This window comes from Cololabis saira, chromosome 10, assembly GCF_033807715.1.
Source record: "Cololabis saira isolate AMF1-May2022 chromosome 10, fColSai1.1, whole genome shotgun sequence".
In the NCBI taxonomy this organism is placed as follows: domain Eukaryota; kingdom Metazoa; phylum Chordata; class Actinopteri; order Beloniformes; family Belonidae; genus Cololabis; species Cololabis saira.
The window spans coordinates 1,825,326-1,846,190 of NC_084596.1; the positions used below are offsets into that span (position 1 = coordinate 1,825,326).

General features: G+C 42.0%; 4 non-coding genes across 4 annotated transcripts; 2 read left to right on the forward strand and 2 right to left on the reverse strand.

Moving 5' to 3' along the window:
- Nucleotides 1-7,892: 7,892 nt before the first annotated feature.
- Nucleotides 7,893-7,964, reverse strand: trnap-ugg (transfer RNA proline (anticodon UGG)). The gene has a single exon. It is a non-coding gene; the product is annotated as a tRNA-Pro (tRNA).
- Nucleotides 7,965-8,567: 603 nt separating this feature from the next.
- trnas-uga (transfer RNA serine (anticodon UGA)) lies at nt 8,568-8,649 on the forward strand. The gene has a single exon. It is a non-coding gene; the product is annotated as a tRNA-Ser (tRNA).
- Nucleotides 8,650-18,956: 10,307 nt separating this feature from the next.
- Nucleotides 18,957-19,028, reverse strand: trnap-ugg (transfer RNA proline (anticodon UGG)). Its single transcript has one exon. It is a non-coding gene; the product is annotated as a tRNA-Pro (tRNA).
- A 602-nt stretch (nt 19,029-19,630) lies between these two features.
- Nucleotides 19,631-19,712, forward strand: trnas-uga (transfer RNA serine (anticodon UGA)). Its single transcript has one exon. It is a non-coding gene; the product is annotated as a tRNA-Ser (tRNA).
- Nucleotides 19,713-20,865: the final 1,153 nt, after the last annotated feature.

A 20,865-nucleotide genomic window follows, 5' to 3' on the forward strand; every position in this document is an offset into this window, starting at 1 on the left:
GCCCCAAGGTCAGAAAGGTTAAGAACCCCTGCTATAGTGGACATATAAGTTACTGCATTTAAATGCATTTTTTTGCCCTCTCGTGGACATAATAATTACTGCATTAAAATTACTTATTTGCCCTGTAGTGGACATATAAGTTACTACAATTAAATGCATTTATTTGCCCTCTAGTGGACATAAAAATACTGCATTTAAATACATGTATTTGCCCTCTAATGGACACATAAATTACTGCATTTAAATGACTTTATTTTGCCTCTAGTGGATATATAAGTTACTGCATTTAAATGCATTTATTTGCCCTCTAGTGGACACATGAATTACTGCATTTAAATATATTTATGTTCCCTCTAGTGGACATACAAGTTACTGCATTTAAATGCATTTATTTGCCCTCTAGTGGACATATAAATTATTGCATTAGAATTACTTATTTTCCCTCTAGTACAGTGGTCCCCAACCTTTTCTGAACCGCGGACCGGTTTAATGTCTGACAATTTTTTCACGGCCCAATCTAAAGGTGTAGTTGATAAAAACTAAATAAAATCACAAGATCAGCATTAAAAACTGTGGTATTTTCTCTATAGTAATAATAATAATGAATAATAATAAAACATAATTTTCGAAAAAATAGAATAAAATAATGGAAATTGTAAATTACCTTTAATATGAGTATTTCTATAAATGTGTTTTTATGTTTTTATGTCTCATTAACGTTATTTAAAGCCAGGCTTTTATTTTATTTATTAAGGAGACCGATATTTAGTGCTTTTATTTTGAAGGCGCCTCGCCGAGACCTTGTAAACATCCGGCGCTTCAGACTTTAATGGTAAAAGTTTAACGGCAGTAGAAAGTGTGTCTGAAAGACTAAACTAGTGTCGGGAAGGCTGAAGTGGAGCCTAACTGACACAAAAAGCACCTTCTGATAAGGATTTGTTTTCTTTGCAAATGTTATGCCGTATTTATGTACATATCTAGTTTGGCTGTCATGGTTATTCATGTATTGTGGTTAGCGGTAGGCCTGATTTATGGTACCGTGTTAAATCGACGGCGTAGCCTACGGCGTAGGCCCTGTGTAGGTGTAACGCGGAACCATAAATCAGCCTGTAGCTGTTATTACCGAGCGAGCGAGCAGCTGTGTCGGTCTGTATTTAAGTTAAATGAAACTTATATGAATGTAGAAAGACTAACTCTATTTTATTTTATTCCTTTATAGCTCTTACGGTGTGTTTGCAGTGTATTTATTGTACATCCAAGGAATAAAAACATCGTGAACCATCAGTTTGAGAGTCATCCATCATCAGGGGATGCTACAGAAATTATTTTTCCTCTCTGTGCGGCCCGGTACCAGATGACCCACGGCCCGGTACCGGGCCGGGTTCCGGGGGTTGGGTAGTGGACACATGAATTACTGAATTTAAATGCATTTATTTGCCTTCTAGCCCCGTGATTCCCAACCCCCGGTCCCCGGACCGGTACCGGGCCGCAGAGCTGTTACTACCGGGCCGTGAAATGGCTTGTGTTCCGATCATAATTAGGGCTGCAACAAAAATAAAAAATTCAGATTTCTATGACTTCTGCAACAGTGTTTCCTCTAAAACGTTCTGGCTGGTTAGGAGGGTGTAGAAACCTCTAGCTCTGAGAGCCTCCTGACTAATGGAACAGGGCCTATTTTGTGTCTTTTTTTGCATAGTTCACTAATGCCTTTAGTTAGGAGTCTGAATTTTTTATATGTTGTTCGGGGGCATCCCCTGATCAGACAGACGTTAGTTTGGTGCAGATCAGACCTGTACTTTTCGATGGGCGGGGCTTTGAAACGTCACCTTTTCCAACATTCGAACGGACACCGTTGCCACAATATTTGACCAAACCAAGTAAAACTTTACCTGTGGCCTCCATATGGGGCTTAAATTGGGCTTACCAAGTCTCAACTCTGTAAACCCTCTGCAATGCCAACTAGCTCTGTGGAAGTCGTACAGCCACAAGACCAAAAGATCCTAGCAAAGGGCCTTCTGCATTGCAACATAGTCAAAAATCAGCCTCCCAGCTCAAAGCGTTAGTGAATTATTCAAAAAACACACAAAAAAGGCCCGAAAAAGGCACCACACACGGTGACCTTTGGCACTTCCGAAGGTCGCACGGGTCTGGACCTCGGCACAGTGGATGAGAGTCACCCCCTGATACAGAGTCTAAAATTTCAGCTTCCTAGCTCAAAGCGTTAGTTAACTATGCAAAAAAAGACACAAAATAGTCTTAGCAGGCCGAAAAGCAACAGACGCGGTGACCTTTGACACTTCCGAAGGTCACAGAGATCTGAAAATCCGCACAGTGGATGAAAGTCACCTCTTGATACAGAGTCTAGAATTTCAGCTTCCTAGCTCAAAGCGTTAGTGAACTGTTCAAAAATAGACACGAAATAGGCCTCATAACAATACATAACAAACCTCCTGTTGTCACGATTAGTTAAACTGGCGGACCCAAAAGCAGAACACAACAAAGTCAAAGTCCAAGGGTGTTTATTAAAAAAAGGCAGGAAAAAAGCAATCCGGAGGGCAGCGGGATTCTAGTGTGCCGATGAGCAGGCTGAGGCTGAGTGGCAGGTAGGCAGGCAGGCAGGCAAGGCAAACGGCTGGCGGAGATTCTCTGAGGATGAGAAGGACAGGAATCAAAAATCACGAGAAGCATAAAATCTGCACTCACTAACTAAAGTTTCCAAAAATGCAAAACTAGGGAATATACTGGACAGGTAGACTAGAAGCGTTACCACACACTAGGGTTGTGAAACGATCTGGCATCGGCGCCGCAGGATCTCCAAACATTTGTAGACTGGGGATGATTAGCTGACGCCATGCAGGTGAGGAGACGAGGGAACTGGAACCAGGTGTGCCAAGGTGAGAGCTGGAGCCAAGCCTATATGCCCACAGAACACACACAAACAAATAGACAAGACACAGACACTGACAGACTGTGACACCTGTGTCTACTGAGCATTAATAACATCTCATAATCGAAGGAGAACTAATTAAAACGGATGTCCTTAACATGAACCTATTGTATTATTGAATTATCAAGGACCCTTTCGTGTTTTTGTGTTTAGAAATGTTAAAATAGTTATATATAAATTAAAGCTGCAAGCAGCGATGAACGGGACCTCGCACGTGCAATTTGACTTGACTGATGATGATGATGATGATGGTGATGGTGATGATGGTGGTAGCGATGATGATGATGATGGTGATGACGATGATGAGGATGATGATGATGATGATGATGATGATGATGATGATGATGGTGATGATGATGATGATGATGATGATGATGATGATGATGATGATGATGATCACATATCGGCCAATCAGCTACTAGTATCACTTCCGCCGTAGGCTCTGCGTTGGTGTAACGCGGAACCATAAATCAGCCTGGAAGTTACACGTGTCATTTGTTGATGTTTTTTCCAGGATTCTGATTGGCTGGCATGATGCTCTCAGCGTGAAACAACTCTTTTTTTTCTCACAATCGAAGGGAAAAACATGAAAATTGGTTTGCTGGAAATTAACCCACTAATGTTGTGTAATTAACAATGATACAGTGGTGTTTCTGCCTTAAGAAATGTTGCAGATATCATTGTGAAAATCGCCGTTAACGTCAAAACGGACAGTTCAACAGTGTGTGTGTGTGTGTGTGTGTGTGTGTGTGTGTGTGTGTGTGTGTGTGTGTGTGTGTGTTTTTTTTCTCTCGCACCGGAGCCACTCATCGTCTGCGCTCCGGGACCTCCCACTTTAGAAATTAAGCACTGGGCCTGGCATATATTTTAATAACGGGGCCATGCAAGAGAATTGGTGGTTTTATTACTCAAAGGAAGTAAAACAAGCACATGGTTCATACATTTCCGTCAATAAGATCCATTAAATGAGGGTAAAATAACCAAAATATATTTCTTGCTATGAATATGATAAAATCTGCTTTTCATGGCGCAACTATCTTAAAATATTGCAATTTAGACCGAGAATCAAAGAAATGGCAGCAATTTTATTTTTCCTTAAATGTAACAGTTATACATTTCAAGGGCTAGAAAAATGTAACAGTTATACATTTCAAGGGCTAATATTGTAACCCCTCTACGTTTTTGCATTTGGACCAACGTAGCCAGGGTATTCTGACGAGATCTGAAAAACCTTGCAACCAGAGCAAGCAAGAGATTATGTACATTTATTGAGTGAATATTATGAAAGTGAAATATGTATTGCTAGAAATGTAATCAAAACGCATTTCTATGCAGAAACTAACTCAAAATATTGATTTTTTCCACAGCGTGTCCAGCAACCAAAAATGTAACCATTTCACGTTATTAAAACGTTCCAGTTTTACATTATTCTGACGAGATCTGAAAAAACCTTGCAACCACGAGCAAGCAAGAGATTATATACATTTACTGAGTGGATATTATGAAAGTGAAATATGTATTGCTAGAAATGTAATCAAAACGCATTTCTATGCAGAAACTAACTCAAAATATTGATTTTCTTCACAGCGTGTACAGCAACCAAAAATGTAACCATTTCACGTTTTTAAAACGTTCCAGATTTACATTATTCTGACGAGATCTGAAAAAACCTTGCAACCACGAGCAAGCAAGAGATTATATACATTTACTGAGTGAATATTATGAAAGTGAAATATGTATTGCTAGAAATGTAATCAAAACGCATTTCTATGCAGAAACTAACTCAAAATATTGATTTTCTTCACAGCGTGTACAGCAACCAAAAATGTAACCATTTCACGTTTTTAAAACGTTCCAGATTTACATTATTCTGACGAGATCTGAAAAAACCTTGCAACCATGAGCAAGCAAGAGATTATATACATTTACTGAGTGAATATTATGAAAGTGAAATATGTATTGCTAGAAATGTAATCAAAACGCATTTCTATGCAGAAACTAACTCAAAATATTGATTTTCTTCACAGCGTGTACAGCAACCAAAAATGTAACCATTTCACGTTTTTAAAACGTTCCAGATTTACATTATTCTGACGAGATCTGAAAAAACCTTGCAACCACGAGCAAGCAAGAGATTATATACATTTACTGAGTGAATATTATGAAAGTGAAATATGTATTGCTAGAAATGTAATCAAAACGCATTTCTATGCAGAAACTAACTCAAAATATTGATTTTCTTCACAGCGTGTACAGCAACCAAAAATGTAACCATTTCACGTTTTTAAAACGTTCCAGATTTACATTATTCTGACGAGATCTGAAAAAACCTTGCAACCACGAGCAAGCAAGAGATTATATACATTTACTGAGTGAATATTATGAAAGTGAAATATGCATTGCTAGAAATGTAATCAAAACGCATTTCTATGCATAAACTAACTCAAAATATTGATTTTCTTCACAGCGTGTACAGCAACCAAAAATGTAACCATTTCACGTTTTTAAAACGTTCCAGATTTACATTATTCCGACGAGATCTGAAAAAACCTTGCAACCACGAGCAAGCAAGAGATTATATACATTTACTGAGTGAATATTATGAAAGTGAAATATGTATTGCTAGAAATGTAATCAAAACGCATTTCTATGCAGAAACTAACTCAAAATATTGATTTTCTTCACAGCGTGTACAGCAACCAAAAATGTAACCATTTCACGTTTTTAAAACGTTCCAGATTTACATTATTCTGACGAGATCTGAAAAAACCTTGCAACCACGAGCAAGCAAGAGATTATATACATTTACTGAGTGAATATTATGAAAGTGAAATATGTATTGCTAGAAATGTAATCAAAACGCATTTCTATGCAGAAACTAACTCAAAATATTGATTTTCTTCACTCAAAAATGAAAAATGTCCACCGTGTTTGTTGGTATCACGGCCAGAATCTTAAAAGTCACGTGACTTGGGCGCAAAACGAATCGGCAGAAAAATGTAACAGTTATACGTTTTAAGGGCTAAAAAAAAACGTAACAGTTATACATTTCAAGGGCTAATATTGTAGCCCCTCTACGTTTTTGCACTTTGGACCAACGTAGGCAGGGTACGTTTTTGTGTGAGACTGGGTTGAGTTTCCAGAAGGGGAGAGGGACACCATCCTCTTCAAGGCCACTAAGGACATTGCTGTGGATGAAGAGATCTTTTTTCACTATGGTGTGAGTAGGATGTCTAACACTGGAGAAGGAACTGGAGTGGTTGGATGACTGATCCAGCATACATGGGCCACACATTGGACTTTTCTGGTCTCCTCTGTCTTTGGGAAAAGAAAGCAAGTGTACCTTAGAGTGGAGACAGTTTGGATTATGTTTCAGGGAGAATTTTACTAAAAAACACCCCTGAGCCCCTCAAACACCCACTCCAGGTAGAAGAGGAACATTACATTCACAATTTGTACAATTGAATAAAGTTGTTTACAGTCAAAAACAATGTCTGTTTCACAGATGTGAACTCTGAAGTCTGAACCTTTGGAATTCATGTTTGTTGGAATGCAATTAGAATTTATTCAAGTTCAGGACTGCCTTTTTATTTGTACAGTAGACACAATTTGTAAATATTTCTGCATTAAAGTGGTTTTAATTTTAACTGCCTTAGTGTCTATGATCTTCCAAGAAATCAGGTCTAATGTAAGTTTTTAAGTGAATCCCACTGCCTGCAGCCTTGTGTCAAACTTTCGCAGTGTAGTAAGTGCTTCCTGTTGGTCCATAATAACATTATCTAAGCATTAAAAAGCAGACTGAAACAGTCGTTGGCTGACCGTCACTGCCAGGGTTCTTGAGAAAGCTTTGATCCAGTCAGGAGTGGGTACAAAGAGAGATCCCTGTTCATTCAAATGTCAATGACAGTTGTCATTATCAAACCTCTCCAAGTCTATGGTCTCTTTCTAAGAGAATGTTGTAATGCAATGGATGACAACACATGTCTAACTGGATATACCTGCAAACATGCAGCTTATACAACAAGAAGTTGATGTATAAGCTAAGGGACAAATGGAGGTAAGTAGCTTGTGATATTGAAGAAACCATCATCAAAGAGTTACTTTCCAATTCAATTTCAATTCAATTTTATTTATATAGCGTCTAATACAACAGAGTTGTCTCTAGACGCTTTCCAGAGACCCATACCCAGAACATGACCCTGACCCTGACCCTGACTTTCCCTGACATGACTGCTCACCTTCTCATGTGGCTGGAAAACTGTGACGTCTCATTCAGCTGTTTCAGGTACTTTCCTGCAGCGTTGGTGGTATAGCAGTCAACATGGCTGCTTGCCAAGCAGTTGACCAGTTTGATTCCCAGCCAATGCAAGAAACATGAGGTCTTCAGAAGTGTAATGCTTTTTGTTTGGGAAGAATATGTTTTGGACATTCAGACGCATATGTGCAAGAAGACAGGTAACATGTATCTTTATGTGGCGGCACGTTCACTATTATTTAAGTTTGGGATCTGAAGATCTTTTTCTGTTTACCGACAACACCACCTTTGATTAAGGCCCAAGGACCCATACTAAAGGTCCATTATCACCTCTACAAAAGGACACGAAGGTTCCTTCACTCAGGGAGGGAGATAGGGGACAGAGTTCAATAATACAAACAATATTTTATTATTTAAAAAAGGCACATTGGTTGGGGCAATAAAACAAAAAAGGAGCCCAATTAAAGAAAGGGGAAAGGGTTTACGGACTACTTATTTTAAACATTGCCACGCTAGATGGGACTCAAAACCACAATCTCTGGCTTAGGAGGCCAGTGCCTTATCCATTAGGCCACTAGAGTTTCAGCATTCACACATCATGCCAATGTTGGTTTTCAGGTAAAGCATTGTACTACAGACTTGAAACTTTGCTACTTGGAGGAGAAAAAACACATATTACATAAATCTCTGGGGCTCGTCCGGGAATTGAACCCGGGACCTCTCGCACCCAAAGCGAGAATCATACTACTAGACCAACGAGCCACAAAACACATATCTGGCAAACAAAAAATCACGGTCACATCATACCTGTCTAGATGGTTTTTTATAACATTAAGGTGGAATAGAAATAGAAACTGAAAGATGATCAATAACCCGTTGCACAGTTTCTGTAGTTTAGTGGCTATCGTGTTTGTCTCACATGAAAAAGGTCCCTTGTCTGGCTGAACTTCTGGATCAGGACCTATCAGTGAACAGAGGATATCATCCACTGGAAGATTTACAGCAATGTTTTGTATCAGAAGAACTTCATCAATGACAGCTTTTTTAGCAGGAAAAGCACAACTGCCTATGGTGTGTGGAAGAGTGATTTTTATCTTATTGACCATTGTTCATATGTATCAGTCATGCATATCCAAAACAGGCTTTCTCCCCGTCGGGGAATCAAACCCCGGTCTTCTGCGTGACAGGCAGAGATACTGTCCACTATACTAACGAGGACATCTGATAATCTGTGATCAATATTTCACAACAAAATTGGTCCCGGCAGGTTAGCTGTGAGATAAGTACGGGAACAAACCTCAGACTAATGTTTCTGATTCAAACAAACACACATTTATTTCAGCCAAATGTTCAAGCATGTGACAAGTTGTTGTGGCAGAGTGGTTAAGGCGATGGACTTGAAATCCATTGGGGATTCCCCGCGCAGGTTCAAATCCTGCCAACAACAGTTAATGTTTGAACATGCAAGAAGACATGCAGTTGTTAACCATAGACTAAAATATCTTTCAAAACTAATCAGTGGGGTTTTTTTGTGTTATCCCCAGCATGCATTAATAGGTAACATCAGCCTACATTAAGTTAGTTTTACATTTCTTTCCAAGCAGTCGGCCCAGGTTCGGTTCCTGGCTATCGTGACTGTGAACGTCTTTACATCTTACCAAACTTAATAGACGGCCTTCTAATGGCCCGCCTGCTGAATAACAGAAGAGTGGTTCTTCATGATCACACCTCCTAATAAAGTGCCTTACACTGCTATTACATTACTATTATTATTATTATTTTGTGTAGACTTATGATACTTCATTTGTTTTTTTGTTTGTTTTTTTGTATATTCTATTCTGTTAAAAGGTGGGCAAGATAAGCTTTATGCTTCAAGCCCAGACCTTTTTGGTCAAATAATCACAATGTTGACCAGGGAAAAACCTGTGTTATCTTGTTCGTTGATTTTTGTTTGTGATTGACCGAAATAAATATTTACTACTACTACTAAACTGCCTTACACTGCCTTACAAGGTAAAGTCTACCTTAAATACTTAAATCCTTTCTTGTTGATGTCACCAGAGTTTCATGCTAATCTAAACTGACAAGTGTAATGTTTGATCAATTGTGTCATTTACATGATGAATTTAAATAAAAAAGACCTACCAAAGAACGTGTTAGTCAGTTCTTCAAAGTGTCAGTTCTTCTCTTCAAACATATAAGTTCATCAGTGGACTCTGAAGTTGAAAACCAGCTCATCTTGGATGAATTGGAGCAATCCAGGATTTCCTTTGTACATGTGCCATCAAGTACTTTCTCTGACAAAACTCAAACATTAAACAAAAGTGTCCATAAAGTGGAAGTACATCAGTTATCCTTTCTTTAAATCTGAAATAAATATGTTTGTTTGATTGAATCACAAACATTAGTCAACAAAATGTAGCAATACAACCCCTTTAAGAGAGCATAACGTGTTTCCCTGGAGGTCTAGTGGGCAGGATTTGCTGCTTTCACTACCATGGCCCAGGTTCAATTTACATTCAGTGTAGAAATATGATCAGTTTCTTCTTCTATTGTATATATGTTTGTGCTTCTGTCTGATTGTTGCGTTGGCTGCCTAACCTCTTCGTAATTATGACCAATTCAACCTTGAGGCGCATGGGCCTCCGCAGCAGAAGTGGCTAAAAGTGAATAAACTTATATTTTAAGTAAGTAAGTAAGCAAGTAAGTAAGTAAGTAAGTTGGTAAGTACATTTTATTTGTACAGCGCCTGAAGTGGCAAAAACAGTGAAAGATGGTTTGTCCATTAACCCCTCTTCTTTCCTTTGTCTGAAATGTTTGCCACATGGAACACAGGTACCGACTTCTAACTGACTCGCAGCATTTCAGCAATAAACCAATGATGACGTATCCATTCCTTGCGGTGTAACAATGATTTATTTTACAAAAACAAATTTTAACACTGGGCTTTATGCCAAAATAATGAATTTGCTGAGCTGAGCATGGCTGAGGTCAATAATGGTGTCCGCCTGGCACCTGCTTCCTCCACCAAGCCCAAGGACAACCCCTATATGGGAGTCAGTGCACCGCACCAGGTCACCTGCAGAGGGTGCACACTGACAAAAGGGATTAGACACTCAAAAAATACAGGGTGAACAGAAAACTTCATTATGGCTCTAACACCCCGGCCCCTAATTGCTCTCCAAAGAGCCAATTACCCAATGAATGTAAATGAAATAGGAGCCATATTAAAAATGGAAAAGTAAAAAATAAAGTATATACATTACTGACAGGCTGGGTGAAGACCAGTCACTCAGTTTCTAGCATGGGGCACAACTTTGTAATGGGCCTCTCCAGGATGGAGGTCTTTGTTTTGAGCCTCACTGAGCGGACCAACCCCTTTGCGTCTGGCCTTGTCTCCAACACCCTACCCAACGGCCAGGATCCCCGTGGAGCCGTGGGGTCCACCACCAGAACTATATCTCCAACATTTAGGTTCCTCTTCACCATACCCCATTTCTTTCTCTCCTGTAGTAGCAAAAGGTACTCTTTTGTCCATCTTTGCCAGAACAAATCAGCCATATACTGGATCTGTTTCCAGCGGCGTCTGGCGTAGAGATCAGATTTCTGAAATGATCCTGGGGGTAGGACGGGTTGTGTTCTAAGTTGGAGTAGGTGGTTTGGGGTTAGCGGCTCTACATCATGAGGATCGGAAGAGACAGTGGAGAGGGGGCGGTTGTTGAGGGTTGCCTCTACCTCACAGAAGATGGTTTGTAGGCCCTCATCATCCATAGTCTGCTCTTTGAGAGTGGAGTTGAGCACCTGGCGGACGGAACGTATCAGTCTTTCCCAGACTCCGCCATGGTGGGATGCCGCTGGGGGATTAAAGCTCCATTGAATCATGTTGGGTAGCAGAGCATTTTGGATTTTCTCTCCATCCAGGGATTTTAAGGCAGTCTTTAGCTCAGCCTGGGCACCCACCAGATTTGTGCCTCGGTCCGAACGAAAGTGGCGTGCCTGTCCTCTCCTGCAACAAAATCTCCTTATAGCATTAATGCAGGAGTCTGTGTCAAGCGAGTATGCAACTTCCAAGTGTACGGCTCTGGTAACCATACATGTGAACAAGACTCCATACCTTTTGACCCTTTTTCTTCCTCTCCTCACCTCTATCGGGCCAAAGTAGTCCACGCCGACATTGGTGAAGGGTGGTAAGTCAGGTAGAATTCGTTCCAGAGGCAAATCTGCCATTTTTTGTTCTCCTGTTTTGCCTCTTACTCGTCGACAAACAACACACTTTGAAATAATTCTCCGTGCTGCTGCGTTTCCTTTTATCATCCAGTAGTGCTTCCGGAGCTCTGAAAGCATGTGGTTTCTGCCACTATGTCCGGAGCGCTGATGAATGTCTCTTAGAATGAGAATTGAGGCATGTGCATCTTTGGGGAGGATGCAAGGATGTTTACTTTCAGCAGGCATAGCGGATCTGTGTAGTCGGCCGCCTACTCTTATGACACCGTCCTCCAAGATTGGGTCTAGCCTCCAGATCTTGCTATTTTTTGGCACACTGGGCGGAGTTGCTGCCAGTGTTTCCATTTCCACTGGGAAATGCTGTTTCTGAACGTAGGCAATGACTGACCTTTCTGACTGCGTCATATCCTCCACTGAAATGGACTGTCCACCAAATGTAGCCTTAAAGGTGTCAAGCTCTGTGTTCAGTTTCCGGTTGACTGAGCGGGTGGGGGCGTGGCCTGTGAAAATCTCTCTACGGTTTTTGGAGATAAGCAACAAAATTTTCATTAGCTTGAGGTACCATGCCACTCCTTTCACCAGCCTTTTCCAGTCAGAGTAGTGGGAAATCAGTTGGTGTGTGGGGGTTTCTTTCACCACTGTGGTGAACACTGAAGTGGTTTTTCTGACCTCTGGGTCATCTTGTAATGACTTACAGACCAAGGCCTTCTCCTCAGGCCAGCTGTCCTCAGGTTTACACAAAAAATCAGGGCCGTAGATCCATCTCCTCTGCACCATGAATTTGACTGCATTTAGCCCCCTGGAGGCATCATCCGCAGGATTTTCCTTTGTGCCTACAAACCTCCATTGGGATAGCTCTGTGTTGTCATGGATTAGTGAAACCCTGTTGGCTACATATGTTTTAAACCTGGCATGATCATTTCCGATGTATTTGAGTACTGTTTGACTATCTGTCCAGAAGACTGAGGGATGTAATTCCAGGTGAACTTCTCTCCTCAGCATCTTATCCACTTTTACTGCTAGTGCTGCAGCTGCTAGCTCTAGTCGTGGCACTGTCATGTGTTTGAGGGGGAGGACTCTGGACTTTCCGAGGGCAAAAGTGACATGAATAAGGCCTTGAGCATTAACTTGCCTTATATAGCTCACCGAGCCATAGCCGCTTTCACTGGCGTCCGCGAAGTGATGTAGCTGGACATGTGTTGGTGCTCCATAGCCTGCGGGCTTCATACAGCGTGCAACCTTAAAGTGCCGCACCTGCTCCAGACTGTCCAGCCATTCCTTCCACTGTAGTGATGCAGCTTTTGGTAGAGGTTCATCCCATCCAAGACCTATCTGGCAAAGCTCCTGTAGCAATTGCTTGGCTGGGAGAATGAGTGGGGCAAAAAAGCCAAGTGGGTCGAAAATTGAACTCATGATGCTGAGAATGCCCCTGCGTGTCTGAGGCTTTTGTGGAAGGTTGATGTTGAACTGGAAGTTGTCATTTTCCACATTCCACTGTAGCCCCAGAGCCCGTTCGATTGGGAGGCTGTCACTGTCCAGATCCAATGACCTCACTTCTTTAGCCCTATGCTCTTGGGGGATGGAGGCCAAAACAGCACGGCTGTTACTCACCCACTGTGTGATTTGGAAACCACCTTTGTGGCACAGTGAGGTTAGGTCCTTGATTAGGTGGATTGCTTCAGACTCTGTGGCTACTGACTTTACACAGTCATCGACGTAAAAGTTGTGCCGTATCGTTTCTGCAGCCTGAGGGAAAAAGCTTTTTTTGTTATCATCAGCCGTTTTTCTGAGTGTGAAATTTGCGCAGGTTGGGGAGGACACAGCACCAAAGATGTGCACCAGCATACGATACTCTTTTGGACTTTGGCTGGTGTCCCCCTGTGGCCACCACAGGAAGCGCAAGTAGTCCACATCAGACCTGTCCACTCTGACCTGATGGAACATGGACTTAATGTCACCCATGATTCCAATGGGTTCATGTCGAAATCGTAAAAGAACCCCTACAAGGGAGTTGGTCAAATCGGGGCCTTGTAATAGCTCACTGTTCAGGGATTTGCCTCGGTATGAGGCTGCACAATCAAAAACAACCCTGAGTTTTTTCTTTTTTGGGTGACGCACGCCATGGTGCGGTAGGTACCAAGTCTTGCCTGGTGACTGTTTCAGTTCATTCTGTGGGACCTCCTCTGCATAGTCATTCTCGAAAATGTCCGTCATGAATGCAACATATTCCTCCTTATAGTTTGGGTCCTTTTCCATTTTCTTTTTAAGACTCTGCAGCCGGTGCTCTGCCATCTGGCGGTTGCAGGGCATCTCACTGCTGTCATTCCTGAAAGGTAGCTTTAGATTGTAGTGTCCATTTTTAAAGACAGCCCCATTGGCAATCTCTACAAATTTTTTGTCTTCCCTTGACATCTCTGTTTTTTCCTGCGATGCTACCTCACTAAAATCCTGGTTGTACTGGGCCTTTAACAGCTCCTCCAGGTTAGCCACTGAGATTCTGTTTGCAGTAACTTTCAGCATACAGTCATCATTGCTCTTTAAAGGGCCACTTACAACCCATCCCAGGAGGGTTTTAACAGCATAGGGACCCCCCTTCTGGCTATTTACAACCTCCCACGGTTCCAATAGATTTGGAGCATTAGTTCCTATTAATAGCTCCACCTTTGCATTGATGTGGGGAAGTTTGACATGGCTTAGATACGCCCATTGCGTTAAGTCATTTTGCCTTGGGATGCTGACTGCAGTGACAGGCATTTCACTCTGGGTTAGGACAGCAGGTAGGGGTAAGAAAGTGTCGCTGTCCAGTGTTGAAATCTCAATTCCTGACACCACCTGAGTTTCAACAGTTTTCTCCTCATTAATTGTGCGTAGCAGGACCTGTTTCTTCCTGCCTCTCAGGCCTAGTTGGGATGTGAGCTTCTCAGAGCAGAATGTGGCTGTGGATCCGGGGTCTAGGAGAGCATACACCTGTATTATCTTGTCACCTTTGGCTGCTTTAACCTTGACTGGAACTATGGACAGCCCACTCTCCTGCTCTATGGCCCCTATGTGGGCACATAACTCTGTTTCGGCACCCCTTGTGGGCGCTGAAGGCTTTACAGCTTGCTTAGCCATTGTAGGGCCAACATCAACTGAGACAGTGGATCCCACACTATTCTGGTTCCCGGCCCCTTTATGGGCATTTGACTCGACAGCACCCCCTATGGGTGCTGCAGGCTCATCATCATTCTTGGCCATCTTTGCTTTGTAGTCTATGTGCAGGGGAGTGGGATGAGAAAACTTGCATATCTTACAGGTGAGTCTATTCTTACATTGTTTACTCATATGATTTGAGCCAAAACAACCATAACACAATGTTTTTGACTTTAAGAAATTAAGTCTATCTTTATGTGTTTTCTTTAGGAACTGTCTACACACCTCCAATGTGTGTTGCTGACTACAAAATATACATGGAGGTTCAGGCTTTGCATTTTGAGTCATAGTAATGCTAGTGGCAAAACTACTACTGGATGACTTATACGGATATGACTTAGTAGGGGGCTTAGCTTTTCCTCTGCCTATTACCTCATCTGCCTTTCCTCTGGCTGTTGGCTTCTCGGAATGGAGGTCACCAAAGACGGGGTCAGCGGCAACACGGGCCTGCTTCTCAATGAAACTAACAAGGTCCAGGATTCGAACCCGTGCGCCTCTGCTTTGGTGCAGCTCATAGGCCTGGAGGCGCCATCTTTCTTTGAGTTTGAATGGTAGTTTCAGTACAAGGTTTCTGATGTTGGATACTGAATCCAACTCCTCCATGTAGTCCATCTGTTGCATGGCATTGCAACAGGACCTGAGAAACATTGCATACTCCTGCAGAGCTCTTGCATCCTCAGGTTTGATTTGGGGCCAGGAGAGGGCCTTGTCCAGGTATGCACATGAAATCTTGTACTCGTTTCCAAAGTTTTCTTTGAGTAACATTTTGGCCTTAGAGTAGCCAGTGTCCGCAGTCATGTATTCACAACTTTTAACAAGCTTCTGAGCCTGGCCTTTAGTATACTGGATCAGAAACTGTAACCGGTCTTTATTATTATCTGTTTTACTTTCAACCATGTTTTCAAATGAATTTATAAATGATTGATACTCTAATACCTGACCATCAAACACTGGGATGGTGCCTTGTGGGAGCGTGGAAAGGAGTTGCTGTTTTATCAGAATCTTTGTTAACTCGTTTTGGCTCTCCAGAATTCTGGTATAGTTAGGATCCTGAACAGAGCCAGGTGAAAGTGGCCATTGTGGCGGGCTTGACTGTGTGCCAAGTGGCTGGGAAACACGAGCAACAGTAGGAGTAGGTCTACCATGGGCCAGGGTCTGTAGCTGTGAATGAACAATAGGGGCTGCAGTAGAAAAAGCACTTGTTGTTTGCTGTAGTTGTGACACCTGGGCACTAGGGGGAGCCAAAGGTGGCTGTGACTGAGCAATGGGAATAAACAAAGGGGGAATATTCTGGTATTGTTTATCTGAACCAGGCCAGGGAAACTGGATCTGAACTCCATCTTTTGGCCTTACTACCTGAGAATCAGATGTAAACAGTGGTGCCGATGCAGACAATACATCAACATTCTCTGATCCCTCAGCCTCAGTTAAATAGTCAATCTTTGCAATAGCCGCCTGTAGCTCAGTGTCAATTTCCAGTTTTTCTCTTCTTTTTCTCAGCTCTTGTTCCTGCTTCTCAATGGCGTGCCTTTCCTTCAATTTTGCAGCTTTGACCATTAAGGCAGCCCTTTCTGCCTCTGCACTGATGCGTAGACTATGCCGTGAGGATGATGATGATGATTTTGTGGAGACTTTGGAGGATGATGATGTGGAGGATCCCTTTTTCTGCCTCCACTCAGCAGCTGGGCCCGGGAGGGTAAAGGACTCCCCCTGGACACCTACTAGTCCTCTCTGTCCATCAGTGTCAATATCACCAGGCTTATCCTGGCTATGGGCTATGTCTCCAGGCTTATCATGGATGGGGCTTAATTCTCCAGGCTTATCCTGGGTATTGCCTATTTCAGGCCTATCTTTACCAATTAAAAGTGAAGCTTCAGGAGTTACCATCTGGGCTTTCTCCAATCTGGCTCCATCCATAGATTTTTCCACCATAGACATCCATTTATTTACATTACTTTGGAAAGCGCCCAATTGCTTGATTCTGGGTTGAAACCATTGTTCATCATCTTCTTTCTTTAAGTCATCATCAAGCATTTCTACATAGGAAGAATTCACTTCATTGAAACTGTCCAGTAACTCATGAAACTTAGTGAGGTTGCCTTTTACTTCCTCTAAGAATTCCTGGCCTGTCATGAGGTTGTTTATAATGTTCATTCTCCTTGTTAAATGAGACATTTTCCCTGCACGGGATGAGCGTAAACGTGCAAGTTCCTGACCTGCATCCATGTTAGCAGGCATATCCTGTTCCTCCAGGCTCTCCAATTCCTCCATTTTGTCACTCATGATTCATGAAAACAGAAAAAAGAGAAAAATGCTCAAAGAATTTGTTTTCCAGTTGCCTTCAAAATGTATTCAGAGCAAAAAGTTTGGTTGAATCATTGCATCAAAAATGTTTGTTTGAAAAGGACTGAAAAATGAACGTACCTCAATCAGTCCGACACACAGTTCAATATATGTGTAGAAAGCGCATCCATGCGAGCTCTTTGATTTCAAACTAAATCCTTAGAGCGCTCACTTTAATTCCACTCCATTCGTGGATCCATGGCGTCATTATTGACATTTGAAGTGGCAAAAACAGTGAAAGATGGTTTGTCCATTAACCCCTCTTCTTTCCTTTGTCTGAAATGTTTGCCACATGGAACACAGGTACCGACTTCTAACTGACTCGCAGCATTTCAGCAATAAACCAATGATGACGTATCCATTCCTTGCGGTGTAACAATGATTTATTTTACAAAAACAAATTTTAACACTGGGCTTTATGCCAAAATAATGAATTTGCTGAGCTGAGCATGGCTGAGGTCAATAATGGTGTCCGCCTGGCACCTGCTTCCTCCACCAAGCCCAAGGACAACCCCTATATGGGAGTCAGTGCACCGCACCAGGTCACCTGCAGAGGGTGCACACTGACAAAAGGGATTAGACACTCAAAAAATACAGGGTGAACAGAAAACTTCATTATGGCTCTAACAGCGCCCTTCACAGACCATGGTCTCAGAGCGCTTTACAGTTACAATAAAAACACAGTTAAAAGATACATACAAATTTAAGTTTAAAAGGCAAAGACAACCCATTGACGATCATTACAGCCCCAACAATTACTAGCTGGGATGTCTACATCGTCCTTTGTTCCTCCAGGTCTGGCAGGAACCCTGCTGGGTTTGTGGGGGCTATACTGCGCCTGACCCCCCTCCTAGGTGTCGTAAACTTACTATCTCGAGCTAGGCCGTGGGGGTCGTAAACGGACTATCTCGGCCGAGATCACCAGGAGGCACATTGCAGCCGGTTTTCAGCTGAGCAGTTTCAAAGTTTCAAATATACACATTCACAAAAATGTTCATACACATTTATAAGTCCAGAGTTCACATGGGCGACGCCCAACAATGGAGACACTGAGGAACCAGAACCAGAGTCCAAGTCCAGGATCCAACAGAGACAGTTTCTCTGACAGGAGACTCTGGAGACTAAACTGGACACAGAGACACTGAGGAACCAGGACTGGACGTGAACCCAGACCTGGACCAGGAGCAGAGTCCAAATCCAGCACAGAGAGGTTCAGTGAAGCTGGTGATGAAGGTGTGGAGGTGGATCAGTCTGTCAGAGACAGAGACTTCATAGAAGGACAGAGTTCCAGCAGGAACGTCCACGTACACTGCTGCTCTGCCAGAGAATGAAGATGGAGATGAGGAGGTGATGGATGTTTCTCTGTTATTGTGACGGACACGGTACTGATCACCTGGATAACAGTCCAGACTCCAGGAATGATCGTTTCCTCCAAACCTACAGTCACCAGACTTTCCTTTCCTGCTGATTCTTCTGTAACTCACTGATACACAAACTGTTCCGCTCCACTGGACCTCCCAGTAACAGCTACCCGTCAGAACTTCTCTACACAGCAGCTGAGGACGATCAAACCTGTCTGGATGATCAGGATATGACTGATCCTCCCCCACAAACATCATCTTCCTTTTGTCATCAGACAGTTTGATGTATTTGTGGACTGTGTTTGTGTCGAAGGTGAGTTGACAGGAATCTGATGGAGAGAACAAACAAGCAGCTGCAGTTATTATTGATCAGTTATTGATCACTGATTGACTCATGAACGAGTGGGGAAGAAAGGGGAAAGGGTTTACGGACTACTTATTTTAAACATTGCCACGCTAGATGGGACTCAAAACCACAATCTCTGGCTTAGGAGGCCAGTGCCTTATCCATTAGGCCACTAGAGTTTCAGCATTCACACATCATGCCAATGTTGGTTTTCAGGTAAAGCATTGTACTACAGACTTGAAACTTTGCTACTTGGAGGAGAAAAAACACATATTACATAAATCTCTGGGGCTCGTCCGGGAATTGAACCCGGGACCTCTCGCACCCAAAGCGAGAATCATACTACTAGACCAACGAGCCACAAAACACATATCTGGCAAACAAAAAATCACGGTCACATCATACCTGTCTAGATGGTTTTTTATAACATTAAGGGGGAATAGAAATAGAAACTGAAAGATGATCAATAACCCGTTGCACAGTTTCTGTAGTTTAGTGGCTATCGTGTTTGTCTCACATGAAAAAGGTCCTTGTCTGGCTGAACTTCTGGATCAGGACCTATCAGTGAACAGAGGATATCATCCACTGGAAGATTTACAGCAATGTTTTGTATCAGAAGAACTTCATCAATGACAGCTTTTTTAGCAGGAAAAGCACAACTGCCTATGGTGTGTGGAAGAGTGATTTTTATCTTATCGACCATTGTTCATATGTATCAGTCATGCATATCCAAAACAGGCTTTCTCCCCGTCGGGGAATCAAACCCCGGTCTTCTGCGTGACAGGCAGAGATACTGTCCACTATACTAACGAGGACATCTGATAATCTGTGATCAATATTTCACACTGAAATTGGTCCCGACAGGTTAGCTGTGAGATAAGTACGGGAACAAACCTCAGACTAATGTTTCTGATTCAAACAAACACACATTTATTTCAGCCAAATGTTCAAGCATGTGACAAGTTGTTGTGGCAGAGTGGTTAAGGCGATGGACTTGAAATCCATTGGGGATTCCCCGCGCAGGTTCAAATCCTGCCAACAACAGTTAATGTTTGAACATGCAAGAAGACATGCAGTTGTTAACCATAGACTAAAATGTCTTTCAAAACTAATCAGTGGGGTTTTTGTGTTATCCCCAGCATGCATTAATAGGTAACATCAGCCTACATTAAGTTAGTTTTACATTTCTTTCCAAGCAGTCGGCCCAGGTTCGGTTCCTGGCTATCGTGACTGTGAACGTCTTTATATCTTACCAAACTTAATAGACGGCCTTCTAATGGCCCGCCTGCTGAATAACAGAAGAGTGGTTCTTCATGATCACACCTCCTAATAAAGTGCCTTACACTGCTATTACATTACTATTATTATTATTATTTTGTGTAGACTTATGATACTTCATTTGTTTTTTTGTTTGTTTTTTTGTATATTCTATTCTGTTAAAAGGTGGGCAAGATAAGCTTTATGCTTCAAGCCCAGACCTTTTTGGTCAAATAATCACAATGTTGACCAGGGAAAAACCTGTGTTATCTTGTTTGTTGATTTTTGTTTGTGATTGACCGAAATAAATATTTACTACTACTACTAAACTGCCTTACACTGCCTTACAAGGTAAAGTCTACCTTAAATACTTCAATACTTTCTTGTTGATGTCACCAGAGTTCCATGCTAATCTAAACTGACAAGTGTAATGTTTGATCAATTGTGTCATTTACATGATGAATTTAAATAAAAAAGACCTATCAAAGAACGTGTTAGTCAGTTCTTCAAAGTGTCAGTTCTTCTCTTCAAACATATAAGTTCATCAGTGGACTCTGAAGTTGAAAACCAGCTCATCCTGGATGAATTGGAGCAATCCAGGATTTCCTTTGTACATGTGCCATCAAGTACTTTCTCTGACAAAACTCAAACATTAAACAAAAGTGTCCATAAAGTGGAAGTACATCAGTTATCCTTTCTTTAAATCTGAAATAAATATGTTTGTTTGATTGAATCACAAACATTAGTCAACAAAATGTAGCAATACAACCCCTTTAAGAGAGCATAACGTGTTTCCCTGGAGGTCTAGTGGGCAGGATTTGCTGCTTTCACTACCATGGCCCAGGTTCAATTTACATTCAGTGTAGAAATATGATCAGTTTCTTCTTCTATTGTATATATGTTTGTGCTTCTGTCTGATTGTTGCGTTGGCTGCCTAACC